Source organism: Saccostrea cucullata, unplaced genomic scaffold (assembly GCF_032062105.1).
Source record: "Saccostrea cucullata isolate Sc308-1 unplaced genomic scaffold, CSIRO_AGI_Scuc_v1 ctg7046, whole genome shotgun sequence".
NCBI classification, from domain to species: domain Eukaryota; kingdom Metazoa; phylum Mollusca; class Bivalvia; order Ostreida; family Ostreidae; genus Saccostrea; species Saccostrea cuccullata.
Genome location: NW_026928023.1, coordinates 15,049 through 33,234, shown reverse-complemented (window position 1 = coordinate 33,234; position 18,186 = coordinate 15,049). Strand labels below are relative to the sequence as shown.

The 18,186-nt window shown below is 31.2% G+C and overlaps 3 long non-coding RNA genes across 4 annotated transcripts; 1 reads left to right on the top strand and 2 right to left on the bottom strand.

Annotated features, from left to right (window-relative positions):
* Positions 1–2,939: 2,939 nt before the first annotated feature.
* On the bottom strand, positions 2,940–15,788 carry LOC134276218 (uncharacterized). Its single transcript, XR_009993996.1, has 3 exons — positions 15,735–15,788; positions 3,528–3,572; positions 2,940–2,964 (listed from the first exon to the last, which is right to left on the bottom strand). It is a non-coding gene; the product is annotated as an uncharacterized LOC134276218 (long non-coding RNA).
* LOC134276220 (uncharacterized) lies at positions 7,076–8,239 on the bottom strand. Its single transcript, XR_009993999.1, has 3 exons — positions 8,101–8,239; positions 7,522–7,625; positions 7,076–7,383 (listed from the first exon to the last, which is right to left on the bottom strand). It is a non-coding gene; the product is annotated as an uncharacterized LOC134276220 (long non-coding RNA).
* LOC134276219 (uncharacterized) lies at positions 8,338–11,206 on the top strand. 2 transcript variants are annotated; one of them, XR_009993998.1, is made up of 6 exons: positions 8,338–8,610; positions 9,047–9,152; positions 9,257–9,362; positions 9,467–9,572; positions 9,793–9,860; positions 10,159–11,206. It is a non-coding gene; the product is annotated as an uncharacterized LOC134276219 (long non-coding RNA). The 2 variants fall into 2 exon arrangements; XR_009993997.1 differs by having other exon boundaries at positions 9,731–9,860.
* Positions 15,789–18,186: the final 2,398 nt, after the last annotated feature.

Below are 18,186 nucleotides of genomic sequence, written 5' to 3'. Positions count from 1 at the left end.
GCAGTTTTTGAATTGTTGAATTTGAATATGTTATAAAAATTGAATTCAAATAAATAGTTTCGAAGAAGGAAAAATATCTGCGTGAATTTTTCTAAAAAGTTGACGAGTGACATACCTTAAATATTTTTCAAGTCTCCTTTGGATTATTCCTTCACAAAACTATTCAGTTTACAAAAAAATGAAAACATTAATACCTTGCACTTCCTGTTTGTGTTTCTTAAAGTCATCTGAAAGATATTATTTGAATTTTCAATTTAGACCTTAAGATTCATGTAGAATAATAGCAGAATTCAATACAGTGTCTCAAGTACAGTGTAATTTATACTGTATTCATTTATTAAAAAAAAATAAATTCAAAATTTTATGCTAATTTGTGTCTAAAATGCAAAACAAAGGTTACTACGATAATGATGCAACTTAGTCCAACTGCCTTATTCGTTAATTATATTTACGGAATTTTTTGTAAGATATCTAGCATCATTATTAGTAGAAAAAAAAGAATGGTTTGTTAACCAATGTTGTTAATAAAAAAGGAATGAAATGCCTTCCATTTCCTTTTCGTGTCTCTTAAAACCATCTGTAAATAACAATTCAATTCTCTAATGTTAATATAAATATTTTAAACTGACATCCTGAAACTATATTCGTTGTACTTTTTGAATTCCATTTAATTTGTACTACTAACACTTAAGAAAAATAAATAAGAATTTGTTCACTTTTATTTTATATCTCTTTATATATTAAGTAAAATATGTATTGATATTTTGACATCTTATTACGTTTCAGAAAAGAATGCAGCACAACTATAATATATATTAAGATATGTATTGATATTTTGACATCTCAGTCCGTTTAAAAAAAGAAAGATAAATGCAACACAACATTTAAGGTAGGTCGCGGGTTTACTGCATAAAAGTTCATAGAAAACATATCCTGACAATTAGACATAATGTTCCTTAGAATTTACTGCGTATTATCTGCAATTTTTATTAAATATGTCCACGTAGTTTTAATGCTATGTTACTGTAAACGCAGTATAGTTTTTAGTACTTTTATTACACGTTACCATTGAAATACATGGGGAAATGACGTTTTAAGCCAATTTTGTGTATATAGCCTCTTTTAGAAAGGTTGGATAACTTTTTTTAAAGACTTAGAAGAATTAGTCAGGAATTTTAAAATGTTGAGATGAGGTAAAATCTAATCTATTGATATAAAAAAATTATTATTTCTTATCGGTAGATTTTTTGCTAAATAATTTCAAAATCTGCTCTTATATTGCTAAAATGTTGCGTTTATTGCGTTATTTATGTCTACAACGTCATATATTGAACGTAGTCACGTTAACAGCACGAGTATGAATATCTTGACATTTGGATAATGTAGCATTTAAAAGGTGACATACATGCAGCATTTAATTTTATTCATCATGTAACTTTTGCGGGGACATATTAGGATGACTAGCATCTTATTTTTACTAGTATTGTGAAATTCATATTCTGAGATCAGAAGTCAAAATCAAAGAAATCAAAGTCAGGTTGAACGGTGTAAACATTCATCGTGCATGAGAATTAACATGTAGCGACAACGCAAGTGATAAAATATAAGTTCCTGTATTTTAGAAAATTCACGGTCAATAGAATTTCAGGCTTAACACATGAATCTGATGACTTTATTCGAAAACGAAAATGAAAAAAAAACATCCCGATACTGAGGAAATTAGCCGGGGGTGGGGGGGGGGGGGGGTGGGGTTGGGGTTGGGGGGGGGTGCTTTGTTCTTCTTTACTGGTCGCAAGCTTGTATATAACCCTAACTTTCAAACATTTAAAACACTTGTATTTCACTTTTACACTGAGAGCTTCTTTTATAAAATATAAACAGATAAATATTTACAGATCATATAGGTCTAAAAGTCCAAGTTTTTGAATTAATTTCGGACTGTTTTAAATGTATTCCAAAATTTGTTACCCAGCAAAACAAGGAAACTAAACGAGATTTTGAAAAAATACATGATAAATTAAGCAAATAATTATAATAATGGTTAGGATAAAAAAAAAAACAGGAAAATACATGTAATTAAATTTAAACCGTTTTTAGTGTTGCGGATTGATTCCATCCTGAAAATTATACTCATATTTTTGCCCGGATTTGATTGGCAATCATGATGCAATATGTATGTCCCTTGAGTATCAAATAACATGCGCACAAACAACCCCTCATGCTTTCCGCCAAGCAATTTTATTTATGATAACTTTCTTTCTGTATATCATATATAGCTTTTATGATGAATTATTCTGATTGACTTTTAGAAGTTTAATTACACTTACAATTTAATTATTCCTTTTATTTGGTATTGTATTTCATTTGTCCTAAGACATTACAGAATATCAAATCGAAATTCACACAGAAATTCAATAATAAAACATGTACGAGGTTTACGTACAATAGCATGAACTAAATCTACTTGATTCGTACAGTATTGGAGTCATTTGCAGAGAATTAAACGGGAAACAACGCAACGTTGCCTTTGTGACGTCATTGACGTCATAATCAAATATGCACAGAACAGCCACTCGAATCGTCGAAATCGTGTACCAAAACTGATGACAAAAGCAATCCCGCAACCTACCTTAATATAATTTCCGTTCAGTTTTCCTTTTCTTTAACTTTCATACTTTGATTATTTTTTAATAATATAAATATGTTGTACATATGTTCATATTCATACGTTATTAAAACGTCTATTTCATTTAATTACCTCGTAAATTTTTTGACTCCTCTGTGATAATTCCTAAATGAAAATATTCGATACACAATTATGACAATTCTCCAATTTAAAGTACAAAGACAATAATTTCAAATCAAAATGAATTCTTTTGTGATTGAAAATATTTTAAATTGTAATGTAAATGACATTATTCTGTTTTGTACCTTTTATGGCTGAAAGAAGTATCTGTTCATGCTCTGTAAAAAAAAATACCAGAATATAAATATTAATATTTAGATAGCACAAATGACACGTTCAGAGAAAAGCACGCATGCTAAAGGTCCAATCGAACAAAACAAATGATTAGAATCGCTCAGAGGAACTCAGAAAATTAGGTAATATTACTGTGGGTTATTTAAGATACGAGTGTTATACTTTCATTCTTAAGAACATAAATCTCTGCAACGTTAATATTCATAAACAGTTCATATATTTTCCAAATTTCATGGGCTTTAACGTATGCTAAAAAATTCTTTATAAAAATAAATCGTTTACACTAATGTTCATTGCAGTTATATTTGACCTGAATTAATCATGTTTTTAAGATCATTTCATTCGATCATAAATTATCGTTGGTCTTCCTGATATATGGATAAAAACTTCATAAAATTCATTTTCCGAGAGTTTGTCTTTCATGTATTTACTAAAGTATATAAGAAGGCATCTGATTTGATCGTCTGAAAATGTTTACCCTTTGTTCTGCTTGTCTGATTTTTGATTGTTTTTTTTATATTACAGAATTACTTTTAAAATCACTTACCTTGAAATTTTAAAGGTAGCTGATCATCAATGTACCTCTTGTTATCTAAAGGAAATATTACATATGAATAAAAAATTGCTTTAAAACATGGATACCTGTATACAGACATAAAAGATATTCAAGAACTGTTTAAAAGATAAACATGATAAAGGCGACATACATGACTGTATAGTGGAACATAGAATCTTGAGGATAGAATCTTGATAGAGAACGTTTCTAATGATTGAGAATGTTATTGACAAAAAAAAAATGAACACCTTCATGTATCCCTTGCAATTTACTGCATTTCACATTTTTCGATATTTTGAAGCCAACAATTATCTAAGGCAGCTTTTTGTATTTTTTTTTGTACGTGAACTTTTTTTTTTACACACGCACTGACAAGGTACGAAATTCTATAGACACGTGTGTGTCTTAAACATCAATGTACGAGGGTTGTCCTAAAAAGTCGTAGACAGGGAAAACTGTTTAGTCTCTCTTCGCTTAATTGAATTTTTTTCCTTGTCAAAGCAAAAAGTAACATTTTATGATTATGCATTTTAAGCTTCATGATGATATCACATCTAATGAGAACAATAATGTAAAAAATAAAGAAAGAATATAAGTGTACAACGGCGCACGAAAGCATGCGTAAATTGCGTCTCTTATAACGTCATGATCTCTGTCTGCTTCACTCGCGTCTTATTCAATATATTTTTAAAGCGATAGATCATTATATTGACTAAGGACTAATTTGTTTTTCATTTGTTTGTTTTTTAAGCAGATTCAAAATTCTGTCAAAACTTAGTCGAAACATCGCCTTAGGCAGCGAAAAAGCATTGTTTGACGTCGTTTGCAGACCAGATTGTTCTCAATTGTCTGCGTTTATAAAACAGTATTCTACTTCTTGCATGCCGTAAATATTTTCAGTATAGAGGAAAAACTCTCATTGAATATCATACCATTTAAAAAATAACTTCTTTATTAAAATCTGGTGTCTAATGTCACTTTTGTACTCTTTTTTTCCGTCTCTGATGTATATAAGCCATATCCAACAGAATTTATTACATTTCCATGCGCCGGTTTGGCGACGTCTGTTTCTAATGCTATCGAATAAAATTTTGACATATTATTAAGATTTGATTCTGGTTTCAGCGATTTAAATTTGAGTGCTTTGTATTACATATTACTTTAGAAATAAAAGCAAATGTAATAATTAAATGCGTAAATTATTCTGAATTTTGTTGGTGTGCCTACAGGCCTGATTGGCCTTCAAATAAATCGTCCTAATATTATTAATATGAAAGACATATATTTAAAAATTTACAATTGTAAAGAACATTTAATATATCATGTCTATGCAAATTTTTGTTAGTATTGGTCGCATGTTTAGAAAATTATAAACATTGTCTACGACTTTTTGGGAAAATCCTCGCAGTTGTCAAACAAAACTAAATAAAAGTCCAATGCCAACATAAAACCTTTTTTTTCCATAAGAAAAAATGATGAAAATAATAAAAGTTCTGTAAATTGACAAAAGCCCTGTCAATTTAAAATTGTTTAGAATTTAAAATTGGCGCTCATATAGAGAAAATGTAGATGCCATTCCAAACCTTAGACTCAATAGCAACGAAATTAGTCGCCATATAAAGACCTGATTCAATATGATATAAACGACGTGTAAATGCTTTTAAAGAATATTTAAAGGCGTGGAGCGAATATTCCAAGAGATGCTTGAATGCATTTAAGTACTTGGACGTTTCAACATGTCAATAGAACATAAGAACCGTTAAAAATTAAAAAGCGCTCATATAGCGTCGCGAAAGAGTTGAACATACCAAGATAATGGAAAAGAACTTCTGTCCAACTGTTTGGCTTAAAAACAAACTCTCATAAGTTCATTTTTATATTCAATGACAAAATTCCTTATTCTAGCACTGCGTGAAAATTTGGCTTTACAAAACAAGTAAAGATAATGTAAATTTATTATTTACAATGCCTTTAATTGGCTTTTCTGAAAAAAGTCAAAGTTGGAAAAGGTAACCTTTACATTAACTTTACATGCACTTAAATATGATGTAATGTCCCACATTGTCTTGACTTTACAAAAAAGTAAAGTTAATATTTACAACCACTAAAGACAGTATTTAGGATATATTAAATCTGATAATTACAGACCTTAAATTTAATTAAATACCATCTTTAATAACCACAATCTGATAATTACAAACCTTAAATTTAATTAAATACCATATTTAATAACCACAAAAGTTAATAATTTCCGTTTTCCATTCCAGTGAATGAAGCCTTATTCAAATTATGAATAAGTTTTCCTTCCAAATTGATAAGTTGCGGAAATGTAAACATCATAATTAATATACATATTAAGAAAAAGCTGACTTTAACTTTGTTTATTACAATACAAAACATTATTTTTTACAAACATAAAAACAAAATCATCAAGATTCTTGGCAGTATATGTTGCCCACATCCTATCCTGCAAATTACATACATATCAAAGACATAGTACATTTCACAAATATGTTTTTTTTTTTGTATGTGACATGTTTTATAATAAAACCAACTGTTCATTCTTGAATTTAAAGTTGTGAATCAACATAAAACTATTTTATGTCCTCTTTCTTATTGATATTGGTTTTAGTGGAAATCAACAACTGTCAAAATGTTTTTGTCACACCTCCCTTTTCAGAGTTCAAAACTTTTCTCCCCATGCAGGCATTTTCCTAATGCTTTTCCTAAAAGAAAAAAAAAGTATTTTTTTCAGTGCCATGCATAAGTATGAATATTTTCAACGGCTTTGTGTTATCAGAATTCACAATACCATGATAAATAAAACTAAAAAAAAAGCACAACCTTACTAATAAATAAACAGTTCATACATGACCTTTAACCTCAAAAAGCAAAAAATGTAAATTTATTAATTTAATAAGATGAGTGGAACTCTTGTTATTGACATATTATATGAAGAATCAATGGGTTAGGTCATGTATCCCTTATCACAAAAAGCCTATAAATTAAAATTTGAGAAATATGTATTTTTTAAGGGTACTACACAAAAACAAAGAATAAATCCCTGAAATATTGAGAAATCATAGGTTTCCTGACTACTCAGTTGTCAGTTTACAAAGAGAACAATATTGTGCTACATACCGTATAAGTAGAATTTTTAGCGAGGATTTAATTTTGGCATTATAAGCAAGGGTGTTGAGATAGCTAAAATTAAATATTGCTAAAAATTAATTGCGTTTTATTTGTATTAGTTTCTTAAATGTGCATTTTAAAGTCCCTAAAATAGCATCTCGCTAAAATAAATTACCAGTTTTAAAGGACAAATCGTAAAATTTGCCTCTCGCTAAAATTTCCACTTATACGGTATTTAATTTAGCTGTACATGTATAAAGAATGATACTGAAGTTATGGTTTAGGATATATGTACCTTTTTCCCCAATTGCATGTTTCAGCTCATGACCTTTTTCCTGATATGGAACAGTAAAAGGACTTTAGGTGAGAGTCCTTCAAATTGAAAATGACAATCATGCTGAAATAGAATTCATACCGTGATTAACATTTTGTACATATGGACAAATATAGTCAATATTTTTAAAAAAAAATTATGAGTTTGAAGCAAACTGCTGCACTTGGTCACCAGAGAATGAATTGATTTTGAAAATTAATACACAGTGCAATCACAAATAATAGCTATGAATTGACAAAAACCCTTATGTTATTTTTTATCAAGAATAATCTAAATTTAGTTCTAAACAATACTTGCCATTTATAATATGAAAGTTGAGAACCAGCCTCTTCTTCATGACAGATCTTTTAATTTTCTCATGGTAGGCTGAGTAGCTTGAGACTATACAAAGGAAATTGAACATTTTTTTTTTACAAATATATGACGATATTGACTCCCGAGCAATTCAAGCACTAAATAATGTAAATGTTTGTTCAAGTAACAGATTTCATGAAATTTATTATTAAAATGTGTTTGTACCAAAGAACACTGAGATCCTCAATCTGGGTAATCATGTTTTGTTGTCTTCCTTGCCCCGTCTTGATGTTTTCCCTTCAATAATCTGCATACTGAATTCACTATACCTGTGTTTTAAGAAAATGGACACAGTTTAAAATACAAAATGATATAAATAAAAATAAATAAACTCTCAAAGTTGAGAATTTATGTACATGTATATAGATTAGTATATATAGGTCCCTGATAAGTGTAGCACTTTTCTTACAACATTATTTTTCTTGCCTGATCAAAATCTTTATTAATTTAAAGCAACTTTTAGAGTGTAGTTAACATGGTTAATGTAGATACAAATTTTTAAAAATATTTTACATTTATCAATCCGGCAGACAAGCCCCTATGATTCATACACCTTAACAGAATAAAGTGGCGCACATAAACATTTAATCCCAGAATTATCAAAAGTACTTATCTAATATCCTAGCAGAAAATAACATACAAAGCGTCGTTTTCCGTGACTTTGTTTAGTTTAATTCTTTCACAACATGCACAATGTACTGATCTGAAAGTGAAAGTAAAAACGGCTGGAAATCGTAAACAAACCTTTAGAGCATGTCAACTCGGGAGTTCGAACAGTTGTTCAGGCAAGAATCTTCTTAAATCTAGATGAAGTGTCAAAAAATTACCACTGGTTTCAAACTTCGTCAAAATAACGATGCAGACCCGCTCAACTTGATTTGAAATGATTGGCTATTCAACCGAATACACAGTGCCATATTTGGGTTACTGTTCAGAGTAGATCGTTCGTTTTACATTCGAGAAGAGTTTACATATTACTTGAATGAAGAGGATAACATAATACTGAGCTAAAAATTTTGTGTAAAATATGTTTTCAGTTTAGTTTACAATACAAGCTGTAAATGTGCTGGAGATTTTATTGATGTTGAAGCTTGTAAACAAAACCAATAAACGTAGGACTTATTCACGGCAATGTATGGGAACCAGAGCTGAGAACCAGTCTAGAAGGCAAAGAAAATTCCGCCAAGTAAACAACAAAGAAAGGGATTTGGGATGTTGTCAGTTGTATACATTATGTGGGCCGGTGACTGCAAGGTAATACATGTGTCTTATTTGTTGCGCATAATTTGTTTCATTTAATTATGGAAAATTATCCGTCCCAACCAGTGGCGTAGCATCGTTTTTTTTTTTTTTTTACCTGAAAGTGGGGGGGGGGGGCAGGGAATAAAGGGGGGGGGGGTGGTGGTGGTGGGGGGGGGGGGGGGGGGGGTAACTTTCTCTCAGTGATAACTACATTTAGTTCCAATTCTTATACTACATTTTTGGTACATTTCTAAAAGTGTATGTTGGTTTGGAAAAAAAAAGTGGGGGGGGGGCAAACCCCCCCCCCCCCGGATACTATGCCCGTGCCAACACTGGCAGAAATATAACTAATCTGACTTCAAAATTCCTTCCTCTGTTCCCCGAAGTACATGTTACACTCTTGGCTCTCATTTCTAAAAAAATATTCATTGTATATATTTTTTTGCAGAAGCAAGGAATGTGGAGCTAATGCATGCTGCTAAGGATGGAAAGTTCTTGTGTTTATTGGTTGTTCCTGAGACACCAGTCACAGTTGTACCTTATTTCCATTTTAGGTAATGCCTTTTGATTTTTTTTAAGTAGAGGAACAATGCATTTTTCATTCAATATAAAGCTTCGCTCTCATTTTTTAACAAATTTTCATTGTATATTTTTGCAGAAGCAAGGAATGTGGAGCTAATGCATGCTGCTAAGGATGGAAAAGTCTTGTGTATATTGGTTGTGCCTGAGACACCAGTCACAGTTGTACCTTATTTCCATTTTAGGTAATGCCTTTTGATTTTTTTTAAGTAGAGGAACAATGCATTTTTCATTCAATATAAAGCTTCACTCTCATTTTTTAACAAATTTTCATTGTATATTTTTGCAGATGCAAGGAATGTGGAGCTAATGCATGCTGCTAAGGATGGAAAGGTCTTGTGTATATTGGTTGTGCCTGAGACACCAGTCACAGTTGTACCTTATTTCCATTTTAGGTAATGCCTTTTGATTTTTTTTAAGTAGAGGAACAATGCATTTTTCATTCAATATAAAGCTTCGCTCTCATTTTTTAACAAAAAAAAGAGGCCAGGTATGGTGATATGGAGATAATTCATTTTTTATTCAAAATCTTATTTTCCATGCATTTGTACAGGGAGTCTATATACACTTGAGAGGTGAGCATCAGATTTAATTTTGAAGATTGATGACCTTCAGATGTTGTGATGACGATTGTTGAAAGAGATTATCAACATAGAACCAATCCATATGAATGTGCAAGTCAGGTGAGGATTGGTCTTCAACATTTAATCAAGAGATGTTTATATACTGCTAAGCTTAGTGAAAGCACACCATAAACATTTTAAGTATCTCAGTAAGTTTCATAGATATTACAGATGTATCACTATCATATGTTTGACATTGAGTCGCTTTGTCTAAATTTCCATTATGTTTAGTTATACATGTGTTGTTACTTAAGTATGTCTTCAAAAGCTTGTGCTTTAATTTCAATAGAAGTAATGAAAACCTATTTAAAAATTGTATTTTTTTTTTCTTTATAATTTTGAAAATTATTATTATTAGGACTTGTACAACACCTGAGTACCCAGATGACTGTTGAACTAATTGATGAACAAGAAAAGATGTAAGAGAGGGGAATCCAAAACAGATGTCATGATCAAGAAAATGTACTGTTATCAATGATATGATCAAAAATTTGTAAACTTGTAGTGATTTAGAATATCTTATCTGTAATATAACTCTTCAATACTTAATTGTTCACACATTATCATCTTATCTGTATATTAATCGCCCCCTCTTATATAACCCCCTGCTGATTGTAATGACCTGTGTATTGATTCCTGATCTTAAGGATCTTATACATGTAATGTGCTCCTGATCGTCAGGAGCGGATCTTGAGTACAGGTGTATATATATAGTGCGACAGAATTTTAGAATAAGATAGGAAGATGGAAATATAGAAGACTTAGTAGATAGAACTGTTAGAGATAGATAAAGTTACTTACTTACTTGGAATATAACCTAATATTTCTTGGATTTATATGTACATGTGATTATTTAACTTGGATTTTATTTTTAGTGAATTATTTTTCCTGAATGTTTCTTTTTGTGATGTGCTGTGTAAATAAACTGTAGACTAGAATTTCGGCAAGATATGAGGAACAAGGATAAATTGATTTATTCATGCAAACTGACATTATGAAATGTGTTATAAGACTGCCTGATGCGGCGCTACAAACTAACTAGTAAATATCTTGGAGATTTATAGATGAACATGCAAGCATTCTTGGTTTTAAATGTTATTCATTCAGAGTTTTTGCACAAATTCAATTTTCAGTACAGTAATTTAAACTGGATGTGTGATTTTCAGTACAGTTATGTAAAATGAATATGTTACTTTATTTTGATTGTCAGTTTCTCAACAGGACATAATTTATTTTTTTGCAGAACAAAACACACAGAACTTTTTTTCTCTTTGTGCATCATACACTTGTAAATGTTTTACACCATTTTGGTTACATATTTTACATTTATGACGTGTAAATCGAACAAACACATGAAAATATGTGAAGCTGGATACATATGCAAACATGCATCTACCATAACCTATTACATATTTTCCAAGGTGTGTGAAGTCGAGCACATACATGAAAATGTGTGAAGCTGGACACATACACAAATACACATGCATCTGCCACAACCTATTACCGGTACATATTTTCCAAGGCATGTGAAGTCGAGCACATACATGAAGATGTGTGAAGCTGGACACATATGCAAACACACAAGCATCTAACACAACCTATTACATATTTTCCAAGGCGTGTGAAGTCGAGCACATACATGAAAATGTGTGAAGCTGGACACATATGCAAACACACAAGCATCTAACACAACCTATTACATATTTTCCATGTGAAGTGAGCACATACATGAAAATGTGTGAAGCTGGACACATATGCAAACACACTAACATTTACCACAGACATAAAAACAAATCTAAACTAAATCAAGCATAGACAGGCTCATGGGGTGAAGCTGGACTCATACATGATCTCATGCATTTTGCAAACTGCATCCCCGCATCTATTCTAATAGATTTTTCACCATATTTTGTGTTTGTGAATATGTAAAATGCATCATTTTGCATTACAAGTTGAAGATGTTATTAGCCTGTGTATAATAAGTGCAAATCAAATAGCCTTTTATGTAATTTTTTTCACATTTTTAATTCAATTTAAACTGCAAATTTTATTTTATATATGTACATGCACCAGAAAGAATAAATATTGTACATGTATTAGTATTATATTTTAAAGTGAAATTAGACCTCCATTTCATAAGCAGAAATGTGAAATTTATACTTGTCATCTGTATTTCTTTTTTTTATTTTTTCTCACATGCATCTGAATGTGTAAAGGAAAACAAAAGTCAAAGATAGCTCAATATAATGTTTATATTCAAGGTTATAACTGGATATTGTTTGTGCTGTATATCTGACTCATCATATTATGAGAAGCAAAAATACAGAATATTTTAGATCATTTTTGATTGGAAAATGAAAAATATCAGTATGCCAATTTTTCCCATTGTTATATTTTTAATTACTTTATCATTAATATCAATGTACATATTAAAGATCTATGTCATCCAATTCATAGAGTTGTAGGCAATCCTGGTGCAGATAATATTTTTTTCCTGTGTTTCCCAGTATAGCGGGAATACTTTGTATGCGAGGAATGTATATCAATGGTTTTGGTTGTATATGTGGGCGTGGCCAAAGAAAAGCCAATGAGAAATGAGTATTCAGTAATATGTTCATATCATTCTAAGCCAGAGCTCTTCAATACACACACATTTTTTTTTGCTTTATATATATCATATTTGTATAAATATACTGGTAATGGAAATAACAAAACTGTTGAAATGTATTTTAATTTTGATTTTTTCATACATGCAAATATTATAGGATGTTCATGCATTTTTAACTATTGCACCGAATGCACGTCCGGCATTCTCCTTTGAGACATTATTTACATAGCGACGGACACAGGTTTTCCATAGTTAACCATCTATGGTTTTTGCCTGGGCGGTTTTTAATGTCAGTGATAGGGATACAATTTATTACATGTAAATTATTTTGCAAATGCATTGCAGTGCTTTATTGTTTCACATTCAATGTAATGTATATTAAAAATTTATGTTTTGTTACATGTATCAAAATAAACGCCAGCTGCTCCAACTAAGCTAACCTGGCTTACATCATTTGAGGTGTAGTCTGTCAAGTGTTTGAGTCGAGTGTTTGAATCTGTAGATGACCATTTCTAATACTAATTTCCACTGGAAATGGATACAAGATAATAAAAACAATATATGACATTTGTCTTAAAATTCTGGGTACTGACTAGATTAGATTCTTTAAACTAACTGTGAAAATCCAAAGAATAAGTGTATTAAACAATAGTCAGCATTTAAATAAGAATTTTCTACAATATGTATATTTGATGAACTTTAATATGGCATAAAAGGTGAAAGGTTATATTTAATTTCCAAAGAATAAGTGTATTAAACAATAGTCAGCATTTAAATAAGAATTTTCTACAATATATTTAATGAACTTTAATATGGCATAAAAGGTGAAAGGTTATATTTAATTATCTTTTCGTGTAATTAAAGGTTACCTTTTCACCTTTACTTTTTGTAAAGTTAATACAAAGATGACCTTGCTTTTGGGAGCACCTTTAATGAAATTTACTTCACAAGTAAAGTTTTGTAAAGGTGTTTTTTCAAGCAGTGTAGGCATATTACCAATACATGTTTATACATTCATTTAAAAGCGGCTTATCAAAATCTAGACTAATAATATCTCATTTTAAATCAGAATATTCATAGGAGTAGTTTATTTCATGGATTGTTTGTAAATGACAATACTTTATGTGGTGATGGACAACTTGCAATAACATCAAACCTTTGTTGTTTACTATTTCAACCAACTAAACAAATCACCCAATCACCACTACCAGAAAGTACTAATGAACATACGTTTCGTGTCTCCAAGCATAGATCTCAGACAATGAAAGATTTTGAGCGAAAATTCAATATAAATCAGGAGGAAACTGGAGTTGAAAAATACTTTATATGAAATTTATTTATGTGACCTCTGCACTCTTGCGAACATTAATAAGATGCAGTAGTATATGGAAAAGAGACGCTATGGAGCGACTAAAGACAATACACAATTGCAAATATGTTCCTTTGATGTTTGTAATTCAAAGCCTTTATCTTTAATTCTATTGAACTAATCAAGGGTCAGAAATCATACCGTGGGTAAATAACACAGCGCGAAAGTACTCTGACTACAGAACTTCTTAAAAGCAGTAACGTAGAAAAATATTTATAAACATTGATATTTTTATCAAAAGCTGCTCATTAGATATTGTTTTTAAAAATCAATGTATATCAAAATATAAAAAGTTACTAAAATCTCGGCGTATCCCAAAGTTCCTTTAATGTAAATTAAAACAGATGTTTCTCGCTGGAATACATTGCTGAACAACTGCTTTGATAATTAGAAGGTAACAAAATTTTCAGTACCAATCAATTTAAATTCATTCAAAATTCTATAATTTGTGAACATCAGTGAATTAACATTCGAAATTAGTGACTTACTAAATTCTAAGACACTGCGTACATGTGCGTTCCACATAGTGATACAGTGGGCCATACATGTAAAATTTCTAATCAATGCTCGTCTCAAATATAAGTACAGGTAATAAATATTATTGTTTTACAAACAGCGTGACAGTTTACTAGATGGGGCGTGCTAAAATTGTTTGACCTGATTTTCATTTTACTCAGTGATTGGATGCTTTATTTCAATGGAATCAATACTAATTTGCATATAAAACTCAGAATACAACAATGTCCTGAGAATACTGGCCAATCACATTGAATGATCGTTCACCAGTGCGGCATTTGTACTCACCAACAACACGTGGTCAGTCAAAGCCCGTTCTCTGTCCTTAAGGAGGCTGGCGGGTCAACAATTCAATCCCAAATTAACCACCAGATTTAACTCATTTTTTTCATATACGGTATATTTAGCTGTCAACTATCATTTGGCAAAGAAAAAATTCATATATTTTAGTTTTAAAATTTTATCTTTTTGAATATCTTTAAATGGAGCTCTCCTTTTAAAGGAGATTGAAATAGTCTAAAAATGGCTGCCATCCCCGAGCCTCGTTAAAAAAGCATGTATTTTATTTGGTATGATTTGACTGCATGGTTTTATATACGTACAAGAAAATTCAAAGAATAGAATAGAATGCTGTTGTACTATGTAGCTATCAATATCATCATTATAGGTTGTAAAACTTGTTTTGTCCGTCCACGTGTAATTATTGTTTACTGTATGGTAGTAAACATGTGATTCAATACGATTGGTCAGTATTGTCAGGGTATTGTCGGGTTCTCTGTTTCATATGCAAAGTTTTTTTGATTCCATTGAAATCAAACATCCAATCGATGAGTAAAATGATTATCGGTATACAAAAGTTTAGCACGCCCTATAAAGCAAACTGTCACGCTGTTTGTAAAACAATAATAACAATGTCAAATAGTTTACTTGGAAATGAACTTGATTGGTGCGTGATACGATCTAGTAAGAAGCCTTCAGGGCTTCAAAGGATTTAATAACCTGACCAATCAAGTTCATTTTATAATTTTTTTTTTATTATTACTTACTCTAAATGTAAAATATAATACCCAAATTACTGTAAACCATCTTTTATTCGCGACGACTTTATTTCGCGATTAACCGGGAGTAAACTAGTTCGCGACGATTAATTCAGCAATCAAGTCGTTTTTGGAAAGGTTTTTAATAGTAAAAGAGACTTTCGAGACCCGTTCGCGGCGAGAAATATTTGCGCTGACGAGGCTCTCGCGAACCTCGCGAAAATCTCTCGCACGCGAATAAAAGTTGGTTTACAGTACAATATTTGATATTGAATTTGAAAGATACACGTATCAATGCCCTGAACTTTATATTAACCATTCATATGTCTTTAGAAGGGTCTCGAGAGGGACGTTAAACAATATACAATCAATCAATCAATCTTTAGAAGAGTTGCAGTACTTACCATGCATCCTTTGATAAAGCAGTGTGTTGGTTTGTTCTACTCTGGTAATTTTCACTACAATCATTGGCATATAATTAGACATGTGGATATAATAAACAGTGATCGGTATAAAAAAAATATAAATATTGCAAATATGTGAAGATGTTAGAAAACACGGTCACTGAAGATTGGTATTGTAATGCGAGTTTGATTGCGGAATCGTCCATGGCAGGGAGGTGTGAATTGCTGATTGTCATTAAGTTATCGGGTCTGGATCACACTAATTATTCTAATAAGGAACAAGATGTGTTTGTGAAACACTATGCGCCCGGCGGCAACAAAGTTCAAAAAATCTATTTTTAGCATATTGATCACAGTCAAGGTGTCATTTGAAAGAACTTAATCAGTGGAGTATGCATACTAAATATGAAGTCCCTATCTCCTATGGTTCAAAAGTTATGGCAAAAAGTGTAAAAAGCTATTTTTAGCATATAGGTCACAGTCAAGGTCACAAGATCATTGACCTTACTGTCGTTTGAAAGGACTTTATCGGTGGAGTATGCATACCAAATATGAAGTCCCTATCTCCTATGGTTCAAAAGTTATGACAAACAGTGGAAAAAGCTATTTTCAGCATGTAACATAGTCAAGGTCACAAGGTCATTGACCTTGATGTCATTTGAAAGAACTTAATCGGTGGAGTATGCATACCAAATATGAAGTCCCTATCTCCTATGGTTCAAAAGTTATGGCAAAAAGTGTAAAAAGCTATTTTTAGCATATAGTTTACAGTCAAGGTCACAAGATCATTGACCTTGATGTCATTTGAAAGGACTCTATTAGTGGAGTATGCATACCAAATATGAAGTCCCTATATCCTATGGTTAAAAAGTTATGACAAACAGTGGAAAAAGCTATTTTTAGTATATAGGTCACAGTCAAGGTCACAAGGTCATTGACTTTGATGTCATTTGAAAGGACTTTATTAGTGGAGTATGCATACCAAATATGAAGTCTCTATCTTTTATTGTTCAAAAGTTATGGCCAAGGTTAAAGTTGACAACAGACAGACAGACAAACAGACAAACAGACAAACAGATAAACAGAAAAACAGACAAACAGACAAACAGACAGGACAAAAACAATATACGCCCGGGATCTATCGATCCGAGCGCATAAAAAAGGGATAGTCAGAGTGGTACCGGATACTAACAGGGTTCAAATAGGTGCCTGTAGGGGGCACTGGGGCTCACCCACTATTCCCTTAGAAGTACTAGTAACTCTCATACTACATAAATTAGAATAGTTAACGATGGAAAAGCTGTTCATCTAGTTTGACATTTACGTGTTAGTTTGTCTTTATCGTCTACAGCCAGTAAATCATCAAAATATGAAAAAGATATGGTATTTTTTTAATTTCAAGTGCACTGGGATATATATAGTAGACATTCATGAAATTTAATTTTTGTCGTCCATACACCAAATGTCGCGATGAAAGCCGCAGACAGTTTTGTCTTCTCATTTAATTTTTTTAAAAATAAATTCTGCTTTGCAGCAGTATAAAACAGGTCGTCTTAGAAAGCATACCAAATGTGCTGATATCATTCCCAACCGTTTGTTTGAAGAGCTCGTATCCAAAGAAAAAATGATGTTGTGAATGAGAAATTTTATCATTCGTTTTAGTATATCAATTTCAGATAACCTATGTGCAAAATCAGAGTGATTTTTTATAAATTTTGTAGATGACCAATCACAAGACACTAATGATTTCAAATTCCATTTTAATTGACGAAGCAGCTGTCTATAATATAAAAAGCTAACAATTTAATCTTTCGTGAGGAATGGTTTTAAAGTTTAGAAATGTCATATGTCTCCCTGTTACTGATTTTAAAAAAAAATATCGATTTAAAAAAAAAAAATTCTAGAAAATCTTTTGAATTTTTTTTTTTGAGAATCTACATTTGAATTACAATACTTGTATAATATGCTAAATAAAACTATGTCCGATTTTTCTCCTTTAACCCTTTCTCTACCGGCACATTTTACGTGATTTTAGAGACCTTTTGACATAACATTATTATATTATTTCTAACTTTTCTATTCATGGAGAATACTAGGTATAATGCATACCATATTGTAGGGAATTTCTTAGAGATGATATTTTATGACAATTCAGATACTCAACGACTGACCTTATTAGTAAAAATAGAGGTCAAAGGTCAATTAAGTGCAAAATTTTATGGAATTTTTTGATACTTTTTAATCTTCAAGCTAAATTTTTACAATGATGTATGTTGAAATAGGAAATTTGGGATATACCCACAAATGGGCATTATACTGTACTTCATGAAACACATAAACTTTTTTTTAAATTCTGCATACATTTCCTTAAATGCGGTTGCTAAGCAACGCAGAATTTTTCAATTTTCGGGCAGAAATTTTTGTTTTTCACTCATCCTAGACACATTCATGC